Source organism: Macrobrachium rosenbergii, unplaced genomic scaffold (assembly GCF_040412425.1).
Source record: "Macrobrachium rosenbergii isolate ZJJX-2024 unplaced genomic scaffold, ASM4041242v1 171, whole genome shotgun sequence".
Taxonomy (NCBI): Eukaryota; Metazoa; Arthropoda; class Malacostraca; order Decapoda; family Palaemonidae; genus Macrobrachium; species Macrobrachium rosenbergii.
This window is the reverse complement of record NW_027100729.1, coordinates 1,449,642-1,474,276: the sequence shown is the minus strand read 5'-3', so window position 1 is coordinate 1,474,276 and position 24,635 is coordinate 1,449,642. Positions and strand designations below refer to the sequence as shown.

At 40.3% G+C, this 24,635-nt stretch overlaps 1 pseudogene; it reads right to left on the bottom strand.

The window, feature by feature from the left end:
• The window catches only part of LOC136838137 (zinc finger protein 208-like), a 207,667-nt pseudogene that overhangs the window by 159,777 nt on the left and 23,255 nt on the right, over positions 1 to 24,635 (bottom strand).

Below are 24,635 nucleotides of genomic sequence, written 5' to 3'. Positions count from 1 at the left end.
AGAAAAGTGCTATATAATGCACGAGATTTCAACTCTGTAGTCAGTCAAAGGCAGTGAAGCATTTCTAATCTTACCAGTGTCTTACCCTTACAGGTCATAGATCCAGCTGACCAACTGGGCTTAGTCCACTCTAGTATACTATGTACAAGCCTCCTCGCCCTTCATGTCCTCATTGTGGCCCATTCTCTGAAGTTGTCAGCCTGAAATGAAAACATTTAATCAGATACAGATAATGTCTTTGCATTTTTCAATCTACATCCAAAGCTTTTGGGTCAAGGCTTCCCAATACATAAGCTGCAAGAAAAACTGATAAAACTTTCCAAAGATACCGTCAATTGTGCTGTAAACTCATTTATGAAGCCTCAATATAATTTTTTTACTTGATATTACATATCTTTTAAGATGTACAACTCAAGCAGATGGCTTCTTTAAGCTGTGCAAAATATCTGCAAGTTGTTATTTACTTTAAATACTAGTCCTACTAGATCACAATTACACCTAACCTGAGTTCTTACAAGTCACAGCAGCTTTATCAAGTACCCAGACCTCACAGCTTATCATAACTTCATACAAGAACAGCCATATTATCTTTTTTCCTATTGCAGCAATTCTTTCAACGAGTGTGTTAATCTAATCATTTCTTGCATCTCAGACAAGATCGAACTTCCTCTGTCTGATCTTGTCAACAACAGATCAAATATAAAACAACACGAAGTCTAGAAAAAAACAAGTGTGTTTTCAGCAATTCATTCTATCTTATTCTCAAAAATGAGGTGGCCATGCACAAGAACTAACAACGCTCAACTAAATATAAATTAAAAAAACTTCAGGCCCTGCTAAGCAGGCCCCACGAAAACCAACTCACTTAAAACACAGCATTCTTGCTATGCAGGAGGCCTTTTGAGTATAGCATTGTCAAACATGAAGTCAGATGACATCACACTTATTAAAAGGTTTAATTCATAATACAATTATTGTACTGCAGCTGTTAGGCAAAAAACTGCGACTCTGAATGTCAGTGGGTTACTTGAGAAAGCTTTGAAACAAGTCAGATTCTTAGACCCCATGAACTGTACATGACTAACATGCACCTTGTAAGTTCCAAACTAATAAATTTATTGCAATAATTCCCTTCTCGGGAATAATTAGACCCATAAATCATGAGAACAATACCACTTTAGATTGATCCAATATTTGACTGTTTTTTTCATCAAGACATCTTTTGAGAAAAATGATATTTTTATGATAAAATAAAGTTTTGTACATACTTACCCGGCAGATATATACTTAGCTATAGTCTCCGACGTTCCCGAGAATTTCAAAACTCGTGTTTCATTTATGATGATTCCAGTTTTACCAAAATGCACAGGTAGGTCAGGTGATCAACCATACCCGATGTCTTGCTGGTATAAATTTCACTTACTGGGTGGCGGGAATAGGAACCATTCCCATTGTTTTCTAATCAGATTTTCTCTTCCACCTGTCTCCTGAGGGGAGGCTGGGCGGGGCCATCAATCGTATATGATCTGCCGGGTAAGTATGGTGACAAAACTTTATTTTATCATAAAAATATCATTTTTGCTACATGCAACTTACCCGTCAGATATATACTTAGCTGAATGGCACCCTTGGAGGAGGGCAAGAGACAGAAAATAACTAAAAAACGGGAAACAACATATGTTGTAGGATAAACAAAAAACCATGGTTCTTACCTGATTGGGCAGAAGACTTCATGGATACTGTCTATGAGTCTGCTTGCCTCAGGAGCTTCAGCGAGGATGTGACCTGTGACTGACAGCCCTTCTGGATCGTGCCAATGGGGATGACCCACTAACATGGCCGAGCCTATAGCGGATCGTGTCAAAGGGGGCTGACCCACTTACATGACCGAGCCTACACCTGAATCGTATCAATGGGGCTATCCTCTTACATGACAGAGGTAGGTGTCCATACAAAATACAAGGAACATGACAACCAATCCCACCACCTGACCAATCCTAACCTTGTTAGTGATAAGAATTGAAAGGGGAAGCATAATTCCATCACCCTTTTCAACCAACCATAAAAACACACACCACCAAGCCTTAAAAACAACTGAATTAACTAAACTAAATAGGATTGATTCAGCTCCCCAATCCCAGCACCGAATCCATCTATTTTCAGATGACGTATGCTCCTAGAGAGAAGCACTTATCACACGTTACTCTAATATCTCGTAATAATGAGATGCTAACGTTGAATTACACCTCCAATAGGTTGCCTCTATAATAGACTGGAGAGACAACATCTTGTGAAAAGCCAAGGATGTAGCAATGGCTCTCACTTCAGTGTGCTTTCACTCTAAGGAGCTTAAAGTGCTCATCTTCACACGAGATATGCGCTTCCAGAAGATGACGTCCTTAATAAAAAGGAATAATTCCTCATGATTATGTTTTGGCAGTTACTGGATACAATCCAGCCAGACATAATGTTTAAACCCTTTTCATCAAAGGAGTCAATTCATTCTTTGAGATCGCTCATCGTGAAGGATTCCTGACAGAGCACCAAAAAGACTTTCAACCGATCCTCCCAGTAATTTCTTTCTTTTCTAAGTAGAATTTAAGGCTCCTGACAGGGTTCATAGAGTCCTCTCCAACTCATGTCCCGTCACAGAAGAAAGACCTTTTAATTCAAAGGTTCTTGGCCACGGTTTAGAAGGATTCTCATTCTTCGCTAGGAAGAATGGTTTAAAGGAGCATTGATAGCCTTAACCTTCCTTAAAACCCAACTTTGCCGTCCCAAAGGCTTGTATTTCACTTATTCTCTTAGCTGAGGCAAGGGCAAAGAGGAAAAGTGACTTCCTGGTGAGATCCCTGAAGGAAGCTTGATGAGGAGGTTCGAATTTTTTAGACATTAAGAATTTCAAGACTATGTCTAGATTCCAACTGGGAGGTTTGAAGTCATGAATTTTCACGTTTCAAAAGACCTTATAAGGTCATGAAGGTCTCTGTTTTCAGAGATATTGCTAACCCACTTCATTGAGCTTGAGCAAAAATTTTTGTTGGCATTAAAGTATAAATCCATCAACTCAGATCTCTGTGTCTGAAAACTGAAGATAACATACTCCTGTTTCCTTTAATTGTGGATACAGCGAGGTTGCAATGTTCCCTCAGGAAGATAAGGAAATCAGCAATGTTTGTCACAGAGGTTTTACTGGAAGAGGATATCTTATTGGTCCTGCACCATCTTCTAAAGACCTCCCACTTTTACCTTGTTTGGTAGAATCAAAGGGTTGAGGATCTCCTGGCTCTTGCAATAATGACAATCCACATCAGCTATTATGCTCACCCTCTCAAAAACCCTTCTTCTTGCTCTGACCAGACCTTCGATAGTCTGAAGGCAGTTAGACTGAGAGCGGAGATTCTTGTGGAATCTGTTGAAGTGGGGCTGTTTGAGAAGATCGTTCCTGTGTGGAAGCGATCTTGGAAAATCTACTATCCATTCCAGTACCTCTGTGAACCAATCTTGAGCTGGCCAAAACGGAGCTACCAGGGTCAGTCTCTATCCGACGACGCAAACTTTCTTACCACTTCTCCCAGGATCTTGAATGGGGAAAAGCATACCCGTCTAATCCTGTCCAATCTAGGAGAAGACTGTCTATTGCAACCAGTCACATGCTCGGTCCGATAACCGATCGGAGAGCAGTAGTTTTCTAACCTTGCATTCCAGTGGGTTGCAAATAGGTCGATATTCGGCCTTCCCACAGGTTCCAAGTCTTTTTTCAACAGACTTCTGAATGGAGAGTCCACTCTGTGGGAAGGACCTGATCCTTCCTGCTGAGAAGGTGGCCCTCACATTCCTCTCTCCCTGTACAAATCTGGTGAGGAGTCTGATCTTCCTCTCCTGAGCCCATAACAGCAACGTTTTTGCCAATTCTTTTCAACTCCTTTGGAGTGTGTTCCTCCCTCTAGAGCTGATCTTTTAATAAGCCAGGGCAGTAGTGTTGTCTGAGTTCACTTGGACTACTTGTCCTGAGACAAAGGAACTTTGAACTTGATGAGAGCCAAATGTACCGCTGTCAGCTCTTTCTTGTTGATGTGCCAGTTCACCTGGTCTCCATCCCAGGTGCCTGACACTTCTCTCGACCCTAGTGTTGCCCCCATCCCGACTCCGTAAGTTTTGCGTCTGAGAACAACACTAGGGTAGGGCTTCTGGACTGAAGAGACAGTCCTTTGCATAATTTTTTTTGGTCTAACCACCAGTTGAGATCCTCTTTTATCTTGTCCGAAATTTGGAACAAAGTTGCTAAGTCCTGAGACTTCTGGTCCCATCTCTCCTTTAGGTAGAACTGAAAGGTGTCTCAGATGAAGTTTTCCCAAGGAGACGAACTGTTCAGCTGAGAAATGGTCCCCAGGCAATTTGGTCCACCCCAGCAGAACAATGTTTAAAGCTCATTTAATTCCACCTTTTCTATTTCAGCAATCTATTGAGCATTCAAAATCTCCTGGGATGGAAAGTGCTTCAGAAAAAACAGAGAACCATCAGAATCCCCAGGTAAACAATGCTCTGCTCTTCCCATAACCTGGGAGAAGAGCTAAGATTTACTAATAGCCAAGGACTGTGACGGTGATATTAATTTCCTGAGTTCTCCAGAGCAACTTCCTTTGATTGAGATGCCCGTTCCAATCTTGATATCCTGCTGGTGAAGCCAGCGTGACACATTCCTTAGATGCCCAAAACACTTATATCTCCAGAGAAATGCGGAAAGATCAATTTACAGGGACCTGAATTGAAAAACTTTTCCCGAATCACGAACCTCAGGAATTTTCTTGACAAGGGATGAATGGGAATGTGGAAGATACATGTCGTCCTGCAGGTCCAGGGAGACCATCCAATTCCCTGGACAAGAGCTGCAAGAACTGAAGAGGTAGTTTTCCATTTAAGAACTTTCTTGATTATCACGAAGAAATTCAAGGGACGTTATACATCCAGAACCGGTCTCCAACCCCCGAGGATTTGAACCAGAAAAAGACGGTTGTAAAACCCATTGAATGGAGGTCTTGAACTCAGTTCTACAATATTATTCCTTTTTTCAATATTTGTTCCACTGCTAGAAAAAGAGCCTGGTTCTTGATGGGATCCCTGTGACTCTGGCGGATAACTTTTCTGGGAGTTGATGTTAAAGGAGGACTTTCCCTGAAGGGGATAAGGTAGCCTCTTCTTAGAATGGAGAGGGACCAGTCGTCCCCCCTCTCTGCCCTACCCAGACTTGACTCAACGAATTGTAACAGTCTGGCACCCACTGTCGCCTGGAAATACTCATTCTCATTTGGTCCTTTTGATAGGTAGAGGAAGACCTTCCTCTTGTATCTCTGGGTCTTTTGCTCCTGAAGGAAGATCTTCTCTTTTGATACCTTTCGAAAGGGCTCCTGAAATGGTGTTTCTCCTTCTTGGCAAAAGGGACTTCTGATCCTCTTCGATGACTGGGCCAAAAGATCCTGTGTCGCCTTTTCAGATAATCATCTCCGGTACATCTAATCTCCTTCACCAAATTTTGAGGAAAAGGTGAGGAGAAAAGGGTTAGCAAACAGAAGAGAGGTTCTCTGAAGAGGAGACACAGACTTCGTGAGGAAAGAGCTGAATACTGACCTCTTCTTCAGAATACCAGCTCCGAATAAGGCAGCGACTTCCAAATGGAACTTACGATCATCCCTCACTGCTTTGTCCAAACAAGACAAAACACTCAATTCAAAGTCATCCATAACACAGGAATTCGGGATCCCGAGTCCTGTTGGCCAAAGCTCAAGAGACCAATCCATAAAAACTGAATACCTCCACAACTCTAAAAAGACCCTTGAGGAGATGGTCCATTTAATGCTCATTCCCCAAGTCGCCTTCGCTGAAGAAAGAGAAAGTCTCCTGGAGTGTCTAACAGATTAGAGAAAATCTGCATCAGCTGATGTGGGAACAAATAATTAGGAACCCCATAGGGTCCTTGGTCTCATACCACATTCCTGATTTTCCCAAAAGTTTCAAAGGAGGGAAAGAGAAAACCGTCTTGCTTGCATCCTTCTTAGATTGCATCCACTCTCCATGACTCCTTTAAAAACCTTCCTCATCACAATCGTAGGGATCTTGACAAACAAGAGGGTCTAGCTGACTTGGTGCTGTCCCACAAAGATCCCGGAGAAGGAGGGGCAGCATGCATGACAAAGAGAATCTCCAAACTCCTGAATCAGAACCGAAGCCAACCGTTTGTAATCCGAAACTCCAGCGTCCTTTAGGAGAATCCTCCTCTGAAACTTCCTCCAAAGCAGCAGGCGGAGAGGAAGGCTTAAGAGAAGAAGAGCGTTATCAGGCGGTGCGGGTTTGGATTAGGATACTCCTGTCCAACGAAGAGCGCCTACCAGGAGAATGGCGTCATGACCCACGCGTAGATATGCGCCTGACAGGAGAGGGGTCCTGTCCACTGATGAGAGCCTTCCAGGAGAGAGGCCCCATAAAGTGAAACGCTGGTAGGAGCGCATGTCTGCCGGAAGGAGGGAGCTTGGAAGATGACGAAATCCTGTCCAAAGGAGAAGTACAGAGTTGAGGCGAAGAGCGCCTGGAAGGAGGCGCTTCTCTCCGATGACGAGCGCCTGGAAGAAGTGCGCCTGCTGGGAGACTTTGGCGCCTGTTGAAGAGCAACTACAAGAGGAGAAGAAAACTTGCTGTGAAACTAGGAAGCTTGGCAGGAGAAGAGCAATTACAAACTTGAAGAAGAGAGCTTCCTGGAACTCTTGACAAAAGAAAGTCATCCTTCCTACAGACGAGGTGTCCTTAGCAAGAGATCCAACAAGTTTCCGATAACTGCTCCTGGAGGCCGATCAAAATCTTTTCCATCGAATCCTTCACCCCTGCTGGAGAGGAGGAGGGGATCTTCACGAGGTCTCTTCCTGACAATAGGAGAATCCTCCGGGATTCGCTCAGGGCTCGAGTCCAAAATGCTCTTCACTTTAGGAGCCTTCCAGGATCTCTTCAGAGGGCGCGACTCATCAGCCAACTCCAACCACTTGATCGGAGAAGACTGACAAATGGTTTACAAAATGCTTCTAAGAAACTTTCTTCAGGATGCCTTTTCAACAGGCGAAATCCAAGGCAGCCTGGGACGCAACTACAGGATCTCTATTATGCCGAAGGGAATCACTGATCGTTGGGGATGTTCTGGATCCTCCCTGCGCTGTATAATGACATTCCTCCTCCACTGGTCCTGGGAGTTTGGAAGAGGTCTAGGCCTAGGAGCAATCACGGAGCCGATCAGACGCCCCTCCACTACACTGGGGACACTGCACATATCACTGTCACTCTCACCTTCCTTCATCGTTCTCGAAGTTGTCAGCCTGAAATGAAAACAATTTCAGATACTGATAAGTTCCTTTGCATTTTCAATCTACAGCCATTTCAGAGGACTTCCAATAATCCACAGGTTCAATGAAGGGAGAAGGGGCTGAAACCAAAGGATTAGGAGAGTCTACTGGGTTAATCTCTACTTCTGCTCAGCAGAAAATATCTGCAAGACATTATTTGCTTCTTGAGGAAGCCTTCCTAACTCTATCCTTTTACAAGCTTCTTCAAATAAGAAGTCAAAACCTTCCATTCTTGATCAGACAATTTCTCATCTTTTTCCTTGCACCTATTGTCAACGTGTGAACAATCATTCCCCTGCACCTCATACATATCAAACTGTGAGGGTCTGATCTTGTTCGAGATCAACCTCACCTCTACATTCTTGCCTTTCAGCAATTCACATCTTATTCTCAGAACACAGATGAAACATTAACGCACAGACATCTTAATGAACAATCCAAAAGCAAACCAAAAACAGTCCACAAAACACAGCATTCTTGCTAACCAAAGATCCAATTGAGTCAGCAAAATCAAACAAACAGATCCTCAGCAAGCGATCAAAACGAAAATCAAAGCAGGAGGAACCAACAACAGATGTTGCCGGAATGTCAGTGGACAGAGAAAATCTGATTAGAAACAAGTCAGATTCTTACTATTGTACATGCCACCCAGCACCTTGTATGGTTGATCAACTAATAAATTTACCTGCAATAATTCCTCTCCTGTGAATAATTAGACCCATAAATCATGAGAACAATACCACTTTAGCTTAAGTCCAATATTTGGCTGGTTTTTTGCATCTTTTGAGAAAACCAACATTTGGCTGAAATATTGGACACTAAAATGACACACTATTTCTTCAGCTCTGCCAAAAAGCTTTGAGGATTCTTGCAACATATCAGTGTTTATTATGATGAATTGAATTGAATACAGAATTTAGGCCAAAGGCCAAGCATTGGGACCTATGAGGTCATTCAGGGCTGAAATGGAAATTGACAGTAAAAAGTTCTGGAAGGTGTAACAGGAGGATAACCTCAAAGCAATTGAAGAAGCACTATGAATCAATTGTTAGGAGAGGGTTGAGGAAAGTTAGATGGAAGAAAGAGAATATGAGAGGAGGTACAGTAAAAGCAGCGAAAGGAGTTGCGGCTAGGGGCCAAAGGGATGCTGCAAAGACTATGAAGTAATGCCTACAGTGCACCGCATGAGGTGTAATGATGGCACTCCCACCCTACGGGATTTTATTCTGATGAGACATGGGAATCCATTACTGTACTGAACCATATGCTTCCTAATCTTTGATCAGGTCAAAAAAGGGATGTGCACATTCCTTACCAATAGGGAGTAAGTGGCCTCTTGACATTATTGGTGTAGGAAAATCGGATCTTGAAGATGCCTTGTCATGGCTCTGACGAGATCAGTTGTTCGTAAAGCCCAGAGAACCTGAGAAACAAGAAATTAGTCGTTAGTCTGGTTTTAGTTAAATCTAACTTGAATCACAGCAGAGGGATTAGACCTAGTGTAGTATCTGGAAGTTAATTATCTTGACAAATGATAAAAGAAAAGTGCGTCTCAATATGATATTTTTATGATAAAATAAAGTTTTGTACATACTTACCCGGCAGATATATACTTAGCTATAGTCTCCGACGTTCCCGACAGAATTTCAAAACTCGCAGCACACGCACAGGTAGGTCAGGTGATCTACCATACCCGCCGCTGGGTGGCGGGAATAGGAACCATTCCCGTTTTCTAATCAGATTTTCTCTTCCACCTGTCTCCTGAGGGGAGGCTGGGCGGTTAGACATGTCGTATATATCTGCTTCATTGTAAGTATGTACAAAACTTTATTTTATCATAAAAATATCATTTTTGTACATGCAACTTACCCGTCAGATATATACTTAGCTGAATGGCACCCTTGGAGGAGGGCAAGATACAGTAAATAACTAAAAAACGGGAAACAACATATGTTGTAGGATAAACAAAAAACCATGGTTCTTACCTGATTGGGCAGAAGACTTCATGGATACTGTCTATGAGTCTGCTTGCCTCAGGAGCTTCAGCGAGGATGTGACCTGTGACTGACAGCCCTTCTGGATCGTGCCAATGGGGGATGACCCACTAACATGGCCGAGCCTATAGCGGATCGTGTCAAAGGGGGCTGACCCACTTACATGACCGAGCCTACACCTGAATCGTATCAATGGGGGCTATCCCTCTTATATGACAGAGCTAGGTGTCCATAAAAAATACAAGGAACATGACAACCAATCCCGACCACCTGACCAATCCTAACCTTGTTAGTGATAAGAATTGAAAGGGGAAGCATAACTCCACCACCCTCTTTCAACCAACCATAAAAACACACACCACCAAGCCTTAAAAAACAACTGAATTAACTAAACTAAATAGGATTGGATTCAGCTCCCTGTCCCAGCACCGAATCCGCAGATACGTATGCTCCTAGAGAGAAGCACTTATCATAATGTTACTCTAATATCTTGTAAGTAATGAGATGCGAACGTTGAATTACACCAATAATAAGTTGCCTCTATAATAGACTGAGAGACAACGTCTTGTGAAAAGCCAAGGATGTAGCAATGGCTCTCACTTCGTGTGCTTTCACTCTAAGGAGCTTAAAGTGCTCATCCTCACACGAGATATGCGCTTCCCTGATGACGCCCTTAATAAAAAAGGAAAGCGCATTCTTTGAGATCGCTCGTGAAGGATCCCTGACAGAGCACCAAAGACTTTCACCGATCCTCCCAGTAATTTCTTCTTTTCTAAGTAGAATTTAAGGCTCCTGACAGGGCATAGAGTCCTCTCCAACTCATGTCCCATCACTGAAGAAAGACCTTTTAATTCAAAGGTTCTTGGCCACGGTTTAGAAGGATTCTCATTCTTCGCTAGGAAGAATGGTTTAAAGGAGCATATAGCCGAACCTTCCTTAAAACCAACTTTACCGTCTAAGGCTTGTATTTCACTTATTCTCTTAGCTGAGGCGAGGGCAAGGAGGAAAAGTGACTTCCTGGTGAGATCCCTGAAGGAAGCTTGATGAGGTTCGAATTTCTTAGACATTAAGAATTTCAAGACTATGCCTAGATTCCAACTGGGAGGTTTCGAAGTCATGAATTTCGACGTTTCAAAAGACCTTATAAGATAATGAAGGTCTTTGTTTTCAGAGATATTCAGATCTCTGTGTCTGAAAACTGATGATAACATACTCCTGTATCCTTTAATTGTGGATACAGCGAGGTTGCATTGTTCCCTCAGGAAGATAAGGAAATCAGCAATGTTTGTCACAGAGGTACTGGAAGAGGATATCTTATTGGTCCTGCACCATCTTCTAAAGACCTCCCACTTCGACTGGTAGACGCGAAGGGTTGAGGATCTCCTGGCTCTTGCAATAGCCTTCGCAGCTTTGTGCGAAAACCCCTTCGCTCTGACCAGACCTTCGATAGTCTGAAGGCAGTTAGACTGAGAGCGGGGAGATTCTTGTGGAATCTGTTGAAGTGGGGCTGTTTGAGAAGATCGTTCCTGTGTGGAAGCGATCTGGGAAAATCTACTATCCATTCCAGTACCTCTGTGAACCAATCTTGAGCTGGCCAAACGGGAGCTACCAGGGTCAGTCTCGCCCCTTCCGACGACGCAAACTTCCTTACCACTTCTCCCAGGATCTTGAATGGGGAAAAGCATACCCGTCTAATCCTGTCCATTCTAGGAGAAGACTGTCATGAGCAACTGCTCTCTGGTCCGATCCGGAGAGCAGTAGTTTTCCAGTCTTGCATTCCAGTGGGTTGCAAATAGGTCGATATTCGGCCTTCCCCACAGGTTCCACAGCTTTCATTAAACTTCTGAATGGAGAGTCCACTCTGTGGGAAGGACCTGATCCTTCCTGTTAAGAAGGTCTGCCCCTCACATTACAATATTTTGTAATGTCTAGTTTACAAACATCTCTAATTTTCCAGACCTCTTATTGTTCCTGAAAAGGGTAATGGACAAAAATTAAAATAAACATTTTGAATGACTATAAAGGGAATAAATAGCTGTGTAGCACCTCACGCAATAGTGTGGAGTGTGCCAGCAACTGTGTTTGTGGAGGAAGAGGAGGAGCAGCTAAGGCTTAGGATGGTTGAGGAACCAGGGACCAGAAATAATAATAAGGCTGCCAAAACAGATTCGATATCCCAGATTTCTTTCTCATAAAAAGTTTCCTATTTGAGAAAAATTCTTTTTCTTCAACCATCTAAATACTTTGTAACCTCCTCGATTCCAGAAAAGGCTGAAAAGAACAAGTATCGGGAAGAAGGTGGACTGTCTTCACGGTCGCTCTCCAGAATGGCGACCTTCATGAAATCTAGAATAAAGTTACAGGTCCCAGCATTCTTTGGCCACTTCATACGTCCCTGTGATTTCCTGTTACATTGCATCGTATTTTAATAAATAAAATAACCTTGCATAGTTACAATTTAGAATGAATTTCAACTTTACGTTAACAAGATTGAAAGTCAATATTAGCATCTGTTTTCTGTTGACTTTAAAATTTAATGAGTGAAGAAGAAGAAGCTGGCGTTTACTTCGTAGCACTACTGTACATCGGGTGATGATTTTTCCCACAGAGTCCTCCCAAAGTCTTATGATAAAAATGACTGAGCAAATTCTCAAATTCTTAAAAAAATATCTTCTTCTTCTTTCGAACTTATTAGTCCCACCTTATAGCAGGAGGGTCAGCCACCTGAGTCAACTTTCTCCATCTGTTTCTTACTCCATGCAATCTTCTTCCCCAGTCCCACTTCACCCCATACCCCTGCTCACCACATCCACCTGATCCACTGATGCCCCACACTCCTCCTCCCCATCACTGGCATGCTCTTAGCTCTCTTGATTGGTTTCACACCTCCTCTCTTCTTATTACACGGCCATAGCATCTCAAACGAGCTTCCCTGCCTTCTCCTTTATGTTACATATACCACACATTCTTCTTACATCTTGAATCCTCCTCCTTTCCAGTGGTGATATTCCAGCAATCCACCTCACCATCCTCATCTCTGTTCTCTCCAACAGTCGCTCCTCTTTCCTCTTAAGTGGCCAGGTTTCTGCCCCATATAATAGTACAGGCCTGATAACTGTCTTATAAATCTTCATTTTGGGCCTTAATGGCATTTTCTTGTCTAAAACAACTCCAGTTGCTTCTCTCCATTTCCGCCATGCTTCTTTCACTCTCTGTCTCACTGCTTTCTCAGTACCTCCCTCCTCTGTTATTATTGATCCCAAGTAGTGAAACACAGTGTTCTGCTTTAGCACTGTAACATCTTCCACTTGAATGTTTATTTCTTCATGTCCTTCTCTATTACTAATCATTAACTCTGTCATTCCAATGTTCACTTTCAATCCTTTCCTTTCCAGGGCTCCTTTCCACGCTAAAAACCTTTTTTGCAGTTCTTCTTCTGTGTCTGCTAAAATGACTAAATCAGTTCCCACCGTTCATCGTTGTTTCCAAATTCTGGTGTCAGTGTGTCTATAATGACGAGGAACAAGAATAGACCCAGAGCTGATCCCTGATGGAGGCCAACCTCCACAGGGACACAGGAATGCCTCAGTCTCCCCATATTTTGTCTTATTGTTTTCAACCTAAAATCTGCCACTACCAGTTTATGTCGAGCTAAAACAGATTCATTTGGAATTACAGTACCTTACAAGCCATAATGATTTTCTTGTCTTCCCTCTAACCAAAAGACGATCAATTTGTGTCTCATTTTGTCCACTTTTTGTATGTTACCAGATGACTTCTTTTCTCAAAATGTGTATTCAAACTACCAGATTCATAGCTTCTGCTAATTCCAACAATCTATCACCTTCTTGGTTTCTTCTTCTATAAAACCTCTTCCTCCATGTATTCCTTCAAAGCCACCAGAACTCTCACCTACATGGGCATTCGTGTCCCCAGATAACGCTAATAGTTCACTTCTTGGTACTCTTTCGATATATTCCTCCAATTTCCCTCTGAATTCCTCCTCCTCCTCTTCACTATACCCTTGTTGAGGGGCGTATACCAAGATGATATGCCATACTCTCTTATCTTTCACAAACTTTGAAGCCCAGAGCCTATCACTGATTACACGACCTCTGTGACATTCTCCTGCAACTCTGGATGGGGAATAATTCTACCCCATTTCTCCCTGTCTCTTCCCCTGCGTAGTAAACTTTATATCCTTCTCCAAGCTTTCTTGCACTTATCCTCTTCCATTTTAGGCTCTTGTATAGGCAGAGTCCTAATTTTCCTTCTCTGCATGACATCAACCAACTCTCTTCCTTTTCTATGAGGCTACCAGCATTCCAATTTCCAATTCTCACCTTTCCTTCTTTTCTAATCCTTTCTCCCACTAACTTCTTTAGCCACAGTCGTGACTGTCTGCAGTACCCTTTGCATATTTCTCGCTGCTGTCAGGGGACACTGCAGCGCATTGCTTGAAAGGTATGCCCTGGCCCTGTTGCATTCCATCGTCAACTAGAGGCTCATTATTTAGTTTTGCCACTGTTTTCATACTTGGTTGGCTAAACCAAGCAGCAACTCTCCCCATTTATCCGACTTGAGACCGGCAGCAAGTTGGACTGGCTGCTCCACACACTGATTGGGTTTTTAAAAAAACTTGAGGCTAAGGGCTGCAAATTGGTAGGCTTACGTTGACCATCAATCTCCAGTCATCAAACATACCAAATTGCAGCCCCAAGCCTCAGCAGTTATTATTTTATTTAAGGTTAAAGTTAGCCATAATCGTACTTCTGGCACTGCTATAAGTACCAACAACACAAGACGCCACCGGACCATGGCAGTTTCGTGGGCCGTGGTTGAGGTCACCACCGGACGACAGTAGAGTTTAATTGGTCGTGGCTGAGCGCTTCATACAGCATTATATGCTATACAGAAAACTCGATTGCGCCAAAGAAACTTTAGCGCACTTTTTACTTATTATTCATTTGTATATATTCAAATTTAATAAATTATATATATATATATAATATATATATATACATTATATATATATATATATATATATATATATATATATATATATATATATATATATATTTAATATCTTATTTTACGTATTTCAATCTCTATTTCGTTTTAGTCATAAGAGCAGCTTGGTATTGTTTCTTACTGACCGTATTAGTCTAATATTGCCCTTATGTGATCATTTTCATTATCAAAACATAAATGAAAGATGATCTTTCACTATTCATCACAGACATGAGTTATTTTGCCTCTGAAAATGGCTTTCAATCACACTTTTGACTGTGACTAAGAAGGTCAGTTTCAACATTACATGACCTCAAACGTACATCTTTGAACTTCACAGTTTTTTCATTTGAAATAAAACCAATAAAAATTCAAGACAGAGAGAGAGAGAGAGAGAGAGAAGAGAGAGAGAGAGAGAGAGAGAGAGAGAGAGAGAGAGAGAGAGAGAAGAGAGAGAAAAGGAATGACACTGCAAGTCACCTAAACATCAGGAATCAGAACATTCCACAACTGCAATGGACAGACTGTTCCACATTTCAGTTGTGGCCAAGATGAGAAGATTTGTTTTCATGGCAAGCATAGTTCCTACAATCTCGTCACCTTCATAAATGTCTTGACGTTAGCTTTACCCTTTAAAGGGGTTAGACATGATATGAGTTCTCTCTCTCCCTACTCTTTTGTCCTGCGCTCTTTCTGCCTGAACTCCCATACAGTCTGGGTCTTCTGCTCTTCTCTTTCTCCAGGACTCCTGGGCCTTCCTCATACTTCCATACCCACAGCTTTCCTGACCAACGTTCCTCCTCACCCCTTCCTTCCTTCAACAGAAACTGGAAGTGGAATATAAAATTCAGGCCAGAGGCCAAGCAAGCGCTGGGACCTCTGATGAGGTCATTCAGTGCTGAGAGGAAGAGAGAGGTTTGAGAGGCTTAACAGGAGGAAAACCTTTTGCAGTTGAAGAAGAAGCACTTTGCAACAATTGTCAGGAGAGGTTGAGGAAAGTAAGATGGGATAAAGAGAATATGAACAGAGGTACATTAAAATAATGAAAGGGGTTATAGCAGCTAGGGGCCTAAGGAAGGGGGCACAACAAAGAATCTTATCAAGTAATGCCTACAGTACACTGCTTGAGGTGCGCTGAAGGCACTAACCCCTACGGGAGTCATGGAAGTGTCAAAGATATTTTGACCCAATTCAGAATCCTACACTCTTATATGGGTGGCATGAGCGCATTGAGGAAAACAGGTTTGTCGGGCAGCAGCGAGTGAGATGAGTGTGTCTTGACCAACAGCCAGAAGGTAAGTGACGCATTGCCGGGCGGAGGGGTGGGACTACCACCTTACTGCCAATAGTTAACTACCTAACAACCTTGTTATGAACTGAATGGACAATTCAGTTTGTATTCATGAAAATAACTTGCTATTTTGAGTCCATCCTTTAGATGACAATAGTATTTCTGTGTTTTGAAAAATGTAGTTTTATTCCTTACTAGGAAAAGCTCCTGAAGAAGATTATTTCTTGGGTTATGGGAAAATCTGTTTGCTTTTTATTCAGTACAAAGTCACTTTAATGTTGATAGTCATGAGTAAATAGTAAACCATTTACTGATACTACTACTTCAATATTTACTTGAAATGGTAAAGAATTAGTCTCAAAAATGTCCAGGGTAGGGTTTATTGATAGGCAACACTGTGGAGAGAGTGTAAAAAATAAGTGTACAAAAAAATACAATTGGTTTGATACAAAACATCGGAGCATGATAACTTATCACATGTTGCGAGGTGATTCAAATAGTATTCGATACTACGAAAACATAAGAAGCAATACAGGCAGTCCCTGAGTTACGATGGAGATCCGTTCCTGAGGCAGCAACTCAAGTCGAATCCACTTTAAGTCTGATCTTAATAAAAATAATGGTAATAATAATAATACAGTACCGTATTCTTTATTTCAACTCACACAATCTAGATACACAAGATAAAGTGATAAAAATGATAATTGGCAATAAATACAGTACTTAACATTAAAAAATTATAAAAATGAAAAAAGTGAAGAATTCTTAGCGTCGTAAGATCGGATCGACGTATGTCGAGACCGTCATAACCAAGGACTCCTGTACTGTAGATGGTAACACTGAAAACTTGATCAAGTTGACAATACAAGACTTCCCATGCTGAGGGTTACATAAGGTCTCTAGTGCTTCCATACCAGACCCACACGCTTACTTTCTGCACTGATCAGGTGCATAAGATACAGACCATCACTAGGGCTTACATAAAAGACATGCATAACAGTCACTGGTTTCTTTAGTTAATGGACTAAGTGAGGACTTATGAAATAAATGTCCCAGAGGGCCAGGACACCTGAATGGGGATGAGTGGGCAAGGTTTTATCTGTTCGGGAGCTTTCACGACTGTTATTGGATAAAAAGCAAAAATGTCATTACAAGTCATTTCTTTCATTACTTTTGAGTGGCTGAGTGTCGTGACCATGTCATAGAAGTTTCCATCTCTCGTTGGCTGCTTCTGTTTGTCCTCCCATTCTCTCTCTCTCTCTCTCTCTCTCTCTTCCATTTCCCCTCTGATGCAGAACTCCAAAAACCTTACAATGAATTTATGACTTAAATTTATGAACAAAATGATTTTACATTAAGTAAGGGCTTTTCTCAAGTTGCAATACCAGTGAACTGAAAAACTTAAAGAACACATTACAAAATAACACATCAGTTTAAACTGCCCAGTCATGTTGCATCAAAACTGTTTAAGTACACACATATGCATCATACTTAAGTTAATTACAACACACACTTGCTGTGTGCTTGCTTGCCTTTCTCTTTCCTCTCTGGGTTATTTATCGCTATTTCTGTATATGGTATGGCATACAAAACTTAGGAATCCTTCCTGATCAAAACCCCTTATAATCACCTTCAACTTAGGCAATCATATATCAATGGTTGAAACCTTCCAAACACTCAATGCAATATGTTTAATGTTACACACAATTATATCAATCACATTTTATTATGGGACATAAACTTGTCATCGTAGATCATGCACAATGCAACAGAAAGGTAGTAACCAGATACTACAGCATTCATATAATTGGTTGCAAAGAGTAATTTACATGTAACCAACAAATCAACTAAACTTTGTACAATATGAATTTAATTGTATGGTGAAGTACTTAAAGGTATTGCCTGTCCATACAACACAAACAAAAGACTACGTATTGCTTTAGTTCTTGTCCATTTTCAATCGGTCCTAAACATTAAATTAGAATGCGTTGGGGGCAACAGTTACTTCATACTCACATAAGTCAACAGGACAACAAAACGATTAGGCATTGCATTTAGATCTTGTTTGCTGCTCATTCAGTTGTAACCATTTGAAAACTACTGTACATGATACCTGTAAGTCTCTCTCTCTCTCTCTCTCTCTCTCTCTTCACTCAGCAGGTTCAAAAGCTCTTGTTATCAATTAGGCAAATGTGAAGTGTAATTTTTCTTTTTTAGCCTTCCAAGGTAATGCCAATTGCAGTCTCTATCTCTCTCACTTTTGCCAGCACTCAAGGACTGATTTCCATACCTTAGAGAACTCTTCCTGTGTCACCTTGTTTCTATAAATTTCTCACATTCAGAGTAAGAACTCGATTTACAATACGTGATAAAGTCAATACCCTTTAATGGAATGTAATTAATGTCATTGCATCAATCAGTATTTTTCAGTAAATATGGTGGAAAACATATTTCAAAAGTCATTTCAACCAATAATATACGAGCCTCAGCTCCAGCAGCTTCAGATGTTTTGGATGAACATTTTTATGCCACACCAAATAAATAACAGAATGAAATGTTTATTAGTTTTAATGTGGAGGTAACAAAATGCAGTACAAAACAGTAGCTACTTTCAATATCAAATGAGCATGTGTTAACACTACATATATGTGTAAAAAAACGTGCATATATATACATGAATGCATCAAGATGCTGTGCATTTGCACATTTCTCTTTCTTCCCAAGGGTTATTCTTATTAAAAAGAAGAGAGAGATTTTCCAAGTTTGGCCCATGTAAACAGTACCAGTTGTGCGAACATGGAGGAGAGAGAGAGAGAGAGGGAGAGAATTTCTGTGTTAAATTTTTTATACATTTATTCAGTAAACAATATTGTACAGTTAGGTTTTCATTAAGTGTACAGTACAGTACTGTAGAGTATTCTGCATTGTTTATAAGCATATACTGTACAGTACTGTAGTCACAAAACGGGCAAATAATTGAGCGCAAAATGATAATTTTCATGATACTATAATCAATTATTTGGATACTTACCTACTGCTAAAGTTAGCTTATATCTTAGCCCCATTAGGTGCAATCGGCACGCAAGATAAAAAATAATGCATAAGGACATAAGGAGATGGTATGAAGAATTCTGATGAGAAAGTAAACGTTCCAACACCACTTGGTGGGAAGCAGGTCATTACAGAGACAGTCACAGAGGGTTAGCCAGGCATTATTTCTTTTTTATTTTATATGCCAATTGCACCTAATGGCATGAAGATATAAGATCATTTTAACAGTAGGTATCAATCATTCCAAATAATCTCAAGTTTCCAATCTCTACAAGAGCCTTGGATATATTACAGCAGATAATTGAGGGTTTACTGTAAATGGCTACTTTCCAGTATGAATTCTCATATGATATGTAAGATGTGGTTTCTGCGAAAATGCTTTCCCACATTCCTTGCACATGAATGGCTTCTCTCCTGTATGCATTCTCAGATGAACTGTAAGATTTTGTTTCTGGGAAAATGCTTTCCCACATTCCTGCACACAAATGGCTTCTCTCCAGTATGCATTCTCATATGAACTGTAAGATTTGGTTTCATGGAAAATGATTCCCCACATTCCTTGCACATGAATGGCTTCTCTCCAGTATGGATTCTCATATGAGCTGTAAGATGTGGTTTCCTGGAAAATGCTTTTCCACATTCATTGCACATGAATGGCTTCTCTCCAGTATGTATTCTCATATGAGCTGTAAGATGTGGTTTCCTGGAAATTGCTTTTCCACATTCCTTGCACATGAATGGCTTCTCTCCAGTATGTATTCTCATATGACGTCCAAGAGCTTCTTTACTGGAAAATGCTTTCCCACATTCCTTGCACATGAATGGCTTCTCTCCAGTATGGATTCTCATATGAACTGTAAGATTTGTTTTTTGGGAAAATGCTTTCCCACATTCCTTGCACATGAATGGCTTCTCTCCAGTATGGATTTATTTTCATATGTGCTGTAAGATTTGGTTTCCTGGAAAATGCTTTCCCACATTCCTTGCACATGAATGGCTTCTCTCCAGTATGGATTCTCATATGATCTGAAAGATGTTTTTTCTGGGAAAATGCTTTCCCACACTCATTGCATATCAATGTTTTCTCTCTGGTAGGATTTGTGATATGACTTGTAAGATTAACTTTCTTGTAAAACGCTTTCTCACAGTCAGTGGATCTGAAAGGCTTCTCTCCATTGTGACTATTCCTTCTTTCTTGTTTTACTTTTTGCAAGTTGGTGGATCTTTTTCATTCACTACTGACTCTTCATATGAATATTCATCATCATCATCAGACTCACAGAACACCTCTGACTCTATTTTGATGTCCATCAGTGGATCCACAGACAAAAAGTCACCACTATTGGTTTCACTAAAAGCAGCCATGTTACTGTTTTCTTCATTTATGGAAGGGTGTGATAATGCACCTTCAGTTTCACTTTTTCAAAGGTATTTCTAAAGAATGTTCTGGATTCATTTTATCCTTTTTGTCCTTCAATGTTCACAATGTCTTTTCCCAATAAGCTACAGGTTGATATTACTGTACTACTGCTTTAAACACTTCTTCACACAAACTGAGTCACATTAAAATACATCGACCTCTTTATATTTTCAGTGAATACAAAAATGACAGGCAAGAATGATACATAACCTCTTCTGTAATGACAATGTGTTCAATTGACACTCTTAACACAAAACTGCTAACAAATGATTATCCAATAAATCTGTCCTAAATTAAGTACAATACCTTGAAGGGCTACAACCAGATTTCATTGCTGATGTACAAATCTAATATTCAGAACAGATTTTATTTCTTGCTGCCATTTTTAAAGCAGGAGTACAATAATTAAATGTTGTCTCTTACACTTTAAGAGCTGCTATTGGTAATGTTACATGTAGTACCATCAAACACACAAGTATTCCCAAAATCTTGATGCTGCTCAAAACTGACGAAGGAAGGAAGGTTCTTCTGAGGGAGAATCTGAAATCAAAGAATACAACACAGCAGAGTTAGGAAACAGAATGCCAAAACTGAAGCAAAATAATCAAATTTAATTCAGGTTCCTATAAAGGTCTCACGCTAATTAAAAGGTGCATTTGCCAGTATCCAAATATTAATACAATCTAACCAAATGTTGTCCAGACACAGCATCAAAACTTTCCTGAGGCCACAAGGCAACAACAGATTAACAGTTAATATTGACGCCCACCCTCTCACATCTGTAAACCTTCTCAGCTTAACATTACAGCACTATTACTTATGAACATATCCTTATTAACAAATCACAGGCCAGGAATAGAAAATACAAGACCAGCATAAGAATTTTGTGGGGTAACACAGGACCCTCGAAGGGTATACAGTACAGTAAATGCTTGATTATATGTGATCCGGTTATACATAACACCATATTATCCACAGATGCAGTAGACAATAAGAAGAAAAAACAGTAAGGGTGAATTGAGTGGTAATTTCAAGAGAGATGAAAGTTTTCAAATTAAGTTTCACTGATTGTTACTGCAGATACAATACATGAGTAGCTATTAAGACCAGCAACACTGATGGCAGTCTTGGAAGGTATGTGCTGCTACATTTCCTCAAATATTAGAAATTATTTCAGAGCCATAGAAACCAGAGCTTTTTATGAAGGAGTATCTTTCAGTGCAAGTTGGAAAAGGGTTAACTGGTGGTTAAGAAGAGTGAGTGAGGGAATTCCCTCACTCCCATGCCATCACCAAGCACTTCTTCTTTTTGGCCTGACAAACAAAGAGGGCTGGTTGAGATGGGGATATATGATATGAGGTTTTGCTTTGTATACCAAAGAAAATTTCATATTACAGTATTTCCTCAATTATTGTACCTGCATATGCACTGTCTGTGACCTGGCATTATCCACATTTACCTGCAGCCCACCAAAATCTACATGAATGTATAAATACATAAATAAAATGAATACAGTAAAAGCCTATGGGTTTTCAATGCTGCACAGGTGGAAAACTATAAATTTTCAGTACTTTGCATTTTTCCTAACATACAAACCTGAAGGTCTTTACATATGGATATATTTGCAGTGTGAGCTGGGAAAATTTCCGTTTAACTTCAAACAGGGTGTTTAACTTTTGACGGTAGGGTGGGAGTCTATCCAGTCCCATCATTATGCGTTCACTTTACCTTTTGGCCCAGGTAGCAGAATGAGGGGTGGCTTGAGGTGGGCCATTTATGTAAAGACCTTCAGGTTTGTATGTTAGGAAAAATTAAGTTTTCATAATAAAACTAATATTGAAATACTTACCTGAACACCTGAATTAGCCCTGGTCACCTACCAGACCGAACTAAGTCCCCATAACTTTTGTCCACTGAGTGGGTAATTAACTGTCAGCGTTACCAACGCTTACAAGAAAATCTTGTCAAAATGAGTTACCTGAAGTACCTTTGGCAACGCTGCTGCAAGTCCCGGCCGAGTAAGGCCGAGATCCTCAATTGTGTCCTTCACTATTCAAATTGAAGTGGGAAGGAGGGCTGGAATCATTCAGGTGTTCAGGTAGTATTACAATATTAGTTTTATTATGAAAACTTCATATTGCAATACACTCCCTGAACACCTGAATTAGCTCGACTGACAAAATTTTAAGGAGGTGGGATCAATCTAATTCAGCCCGACCTGCCAACAGGGAAAGCAGATCTTAAAAACTATTGAGGAGGCTAGAGGGCTGCAAATTAGTATGTTGATCATCCACCCTCCAATCATCAAACATACCAAATTGCAGCCCTCTAGCCTCCTAATCACTTTCTATTTTGTTTAAGGTTAAGGTTAGTCATGATCATGTGTCTGGCAACACTATAGGCGCCAACAACACCGGCCACCATCAGGACATGGCTGAAAGATTCATGGGTCATGGCTGAGAGTTTCATACAGCATTATACACTGTACAGAAAACTCAATTGTGCCAAAGAAACTTTGCCGCATTTTTTACTTGTTAATTCCCTCAAGTCATCTATGTTGTACTTCCAGTCATTGAAAATCAGTGCTTCTGTTTAGACCAAATTCTGATATCATTTCTCCCAAGCTGCATGAATATATTTAATTTGTCTATATATGCTGTATTGTACATACATATATACATATATATATATATATATGTATGTATATATATATATATATATATATATATATATATATATATATATATATATATATATATATATATATATATATAAAAATCCAGCAAGAAAATGACAGGCAGAAGTTTGGTCTATCGTTCTGGTTTTGTGACCGCTTGATCCCTGATTATCCTAGATTATCTGTCTGTTTATTACCCTTTGACAACTGACCATCTGGTAATCTTGTTCTTTTGTTTACTTTGTAACCTTCTTTTTATCTGTGTCTCATTTTGTACCCAGAAAATGCGTTAATAAACTTGAAAGTACTGAACTTCTTTCTGCCTGTCATTTTCTGTGGGATTGGCTTATACAGTACACTGAAGTCATGTGCACCTTGTGATTTTTAAGCATATATATATATATACATATATATATATATATATATATATATATATATATATATATATATATATATATATATATATATATATATATGAAAATAAGAAGGCCCATAAAACACTATTTAAACGTTGAAACCATATATTTCGGGCACTTGTTTCTGTGCCCTGTTCACTGGTAGAATATGGACAGGTGGAAAGTTACAATGGTATATATACAAAACATGAAGGTGTGGCCTTAGGCCTCCGATGTTAAGGAGGTGGTGTTTCTTAAGAAGGAGGAGATTGACCAAATTCCCTAGTGGTTTTTGGCCTCATTAGCTCCCGTTTGGCGATGGATCTGGCGGTCGCGTTTCTTGGGTCATCTTCTTCAAAAGGGGTCCGAGGAATAAGGTGTCAATGGCGTCCGATTTCCAATGTCCTCCTGACAGGTTCATATTGTTGGTTTGACTGATGATAGCAGATTCCAGCATCTTTCTTTTATACGGACAGCTACTCTTGAAAACCAACTCCGCCCCACTCCAGCTAATGACATGCCCTGTATTTCTAATATGTAGGAAAATTCCCGAACTCTCCAAAGCGTAACGCACTGATCTTTTGTGCTCTGTTATTCTTTGCGAAGCGATCTACCTGTCTCGCCTACATAGATGTCATGACAATTACTACACGGTATCTTGTAACCTCCGGCTTCTTCCCTTTTGTAATTTAAAGTATCGTTAACGAGCGAACTCCCGATGGATTTGGGATAATGGAAAATGAAAGGATTATTAGAACTGAGTTGCTCGGTGGCCTTTTGGATGTTTTCATCGTATGGAAGCTTTATTTTGTTGTTGAAATCTATTTGTCTGTTGTGAGTGGGACCTCTGTAGTATATTTTATTTGCTTTATTAATAGCCCTCTCGATAATGTGTGGTGGATAGAGCAGTTGCGTTAGGTGTTGGCGGATCGTGTTAAATTCTTGATCCAGGTACTCATTTGAACATATCCTAAGTCCTCTGAGGAATAGGTTGCACCCTACCATGATTTTTACGGAGACGTCGTGGTAGCTTAAGAAATGAATGTAGGAGACAGCGTAGGTGGGTTTTCTATATACTGTAAATGCATACCTGTTCTGTTTTCTTATGATCAGTACATCTAGGAACGGCAGTTTTCCGTCCTTTTCCCATTCTGTTTTAAATTTTATGGTCGGAACTAGCGAATTTAGCCTATTAAAAATTCATTAAAGTCCCCAGCTATTGTCCCAGAAAGTAAAGATATCATCTACGTATCTAAGCCAGATCATATTATGGGGTTTGATAGACGACAAAAGTTCTGTTTCGAAATATTCCATGTACAAGTTTGCTAGAAGGGGTGATAGGGGACTTCCATGCTACAGCCAAATTTTTGTTTGTAAAATTACCATTGAAAGAAAACACGTTGTTAGTTACA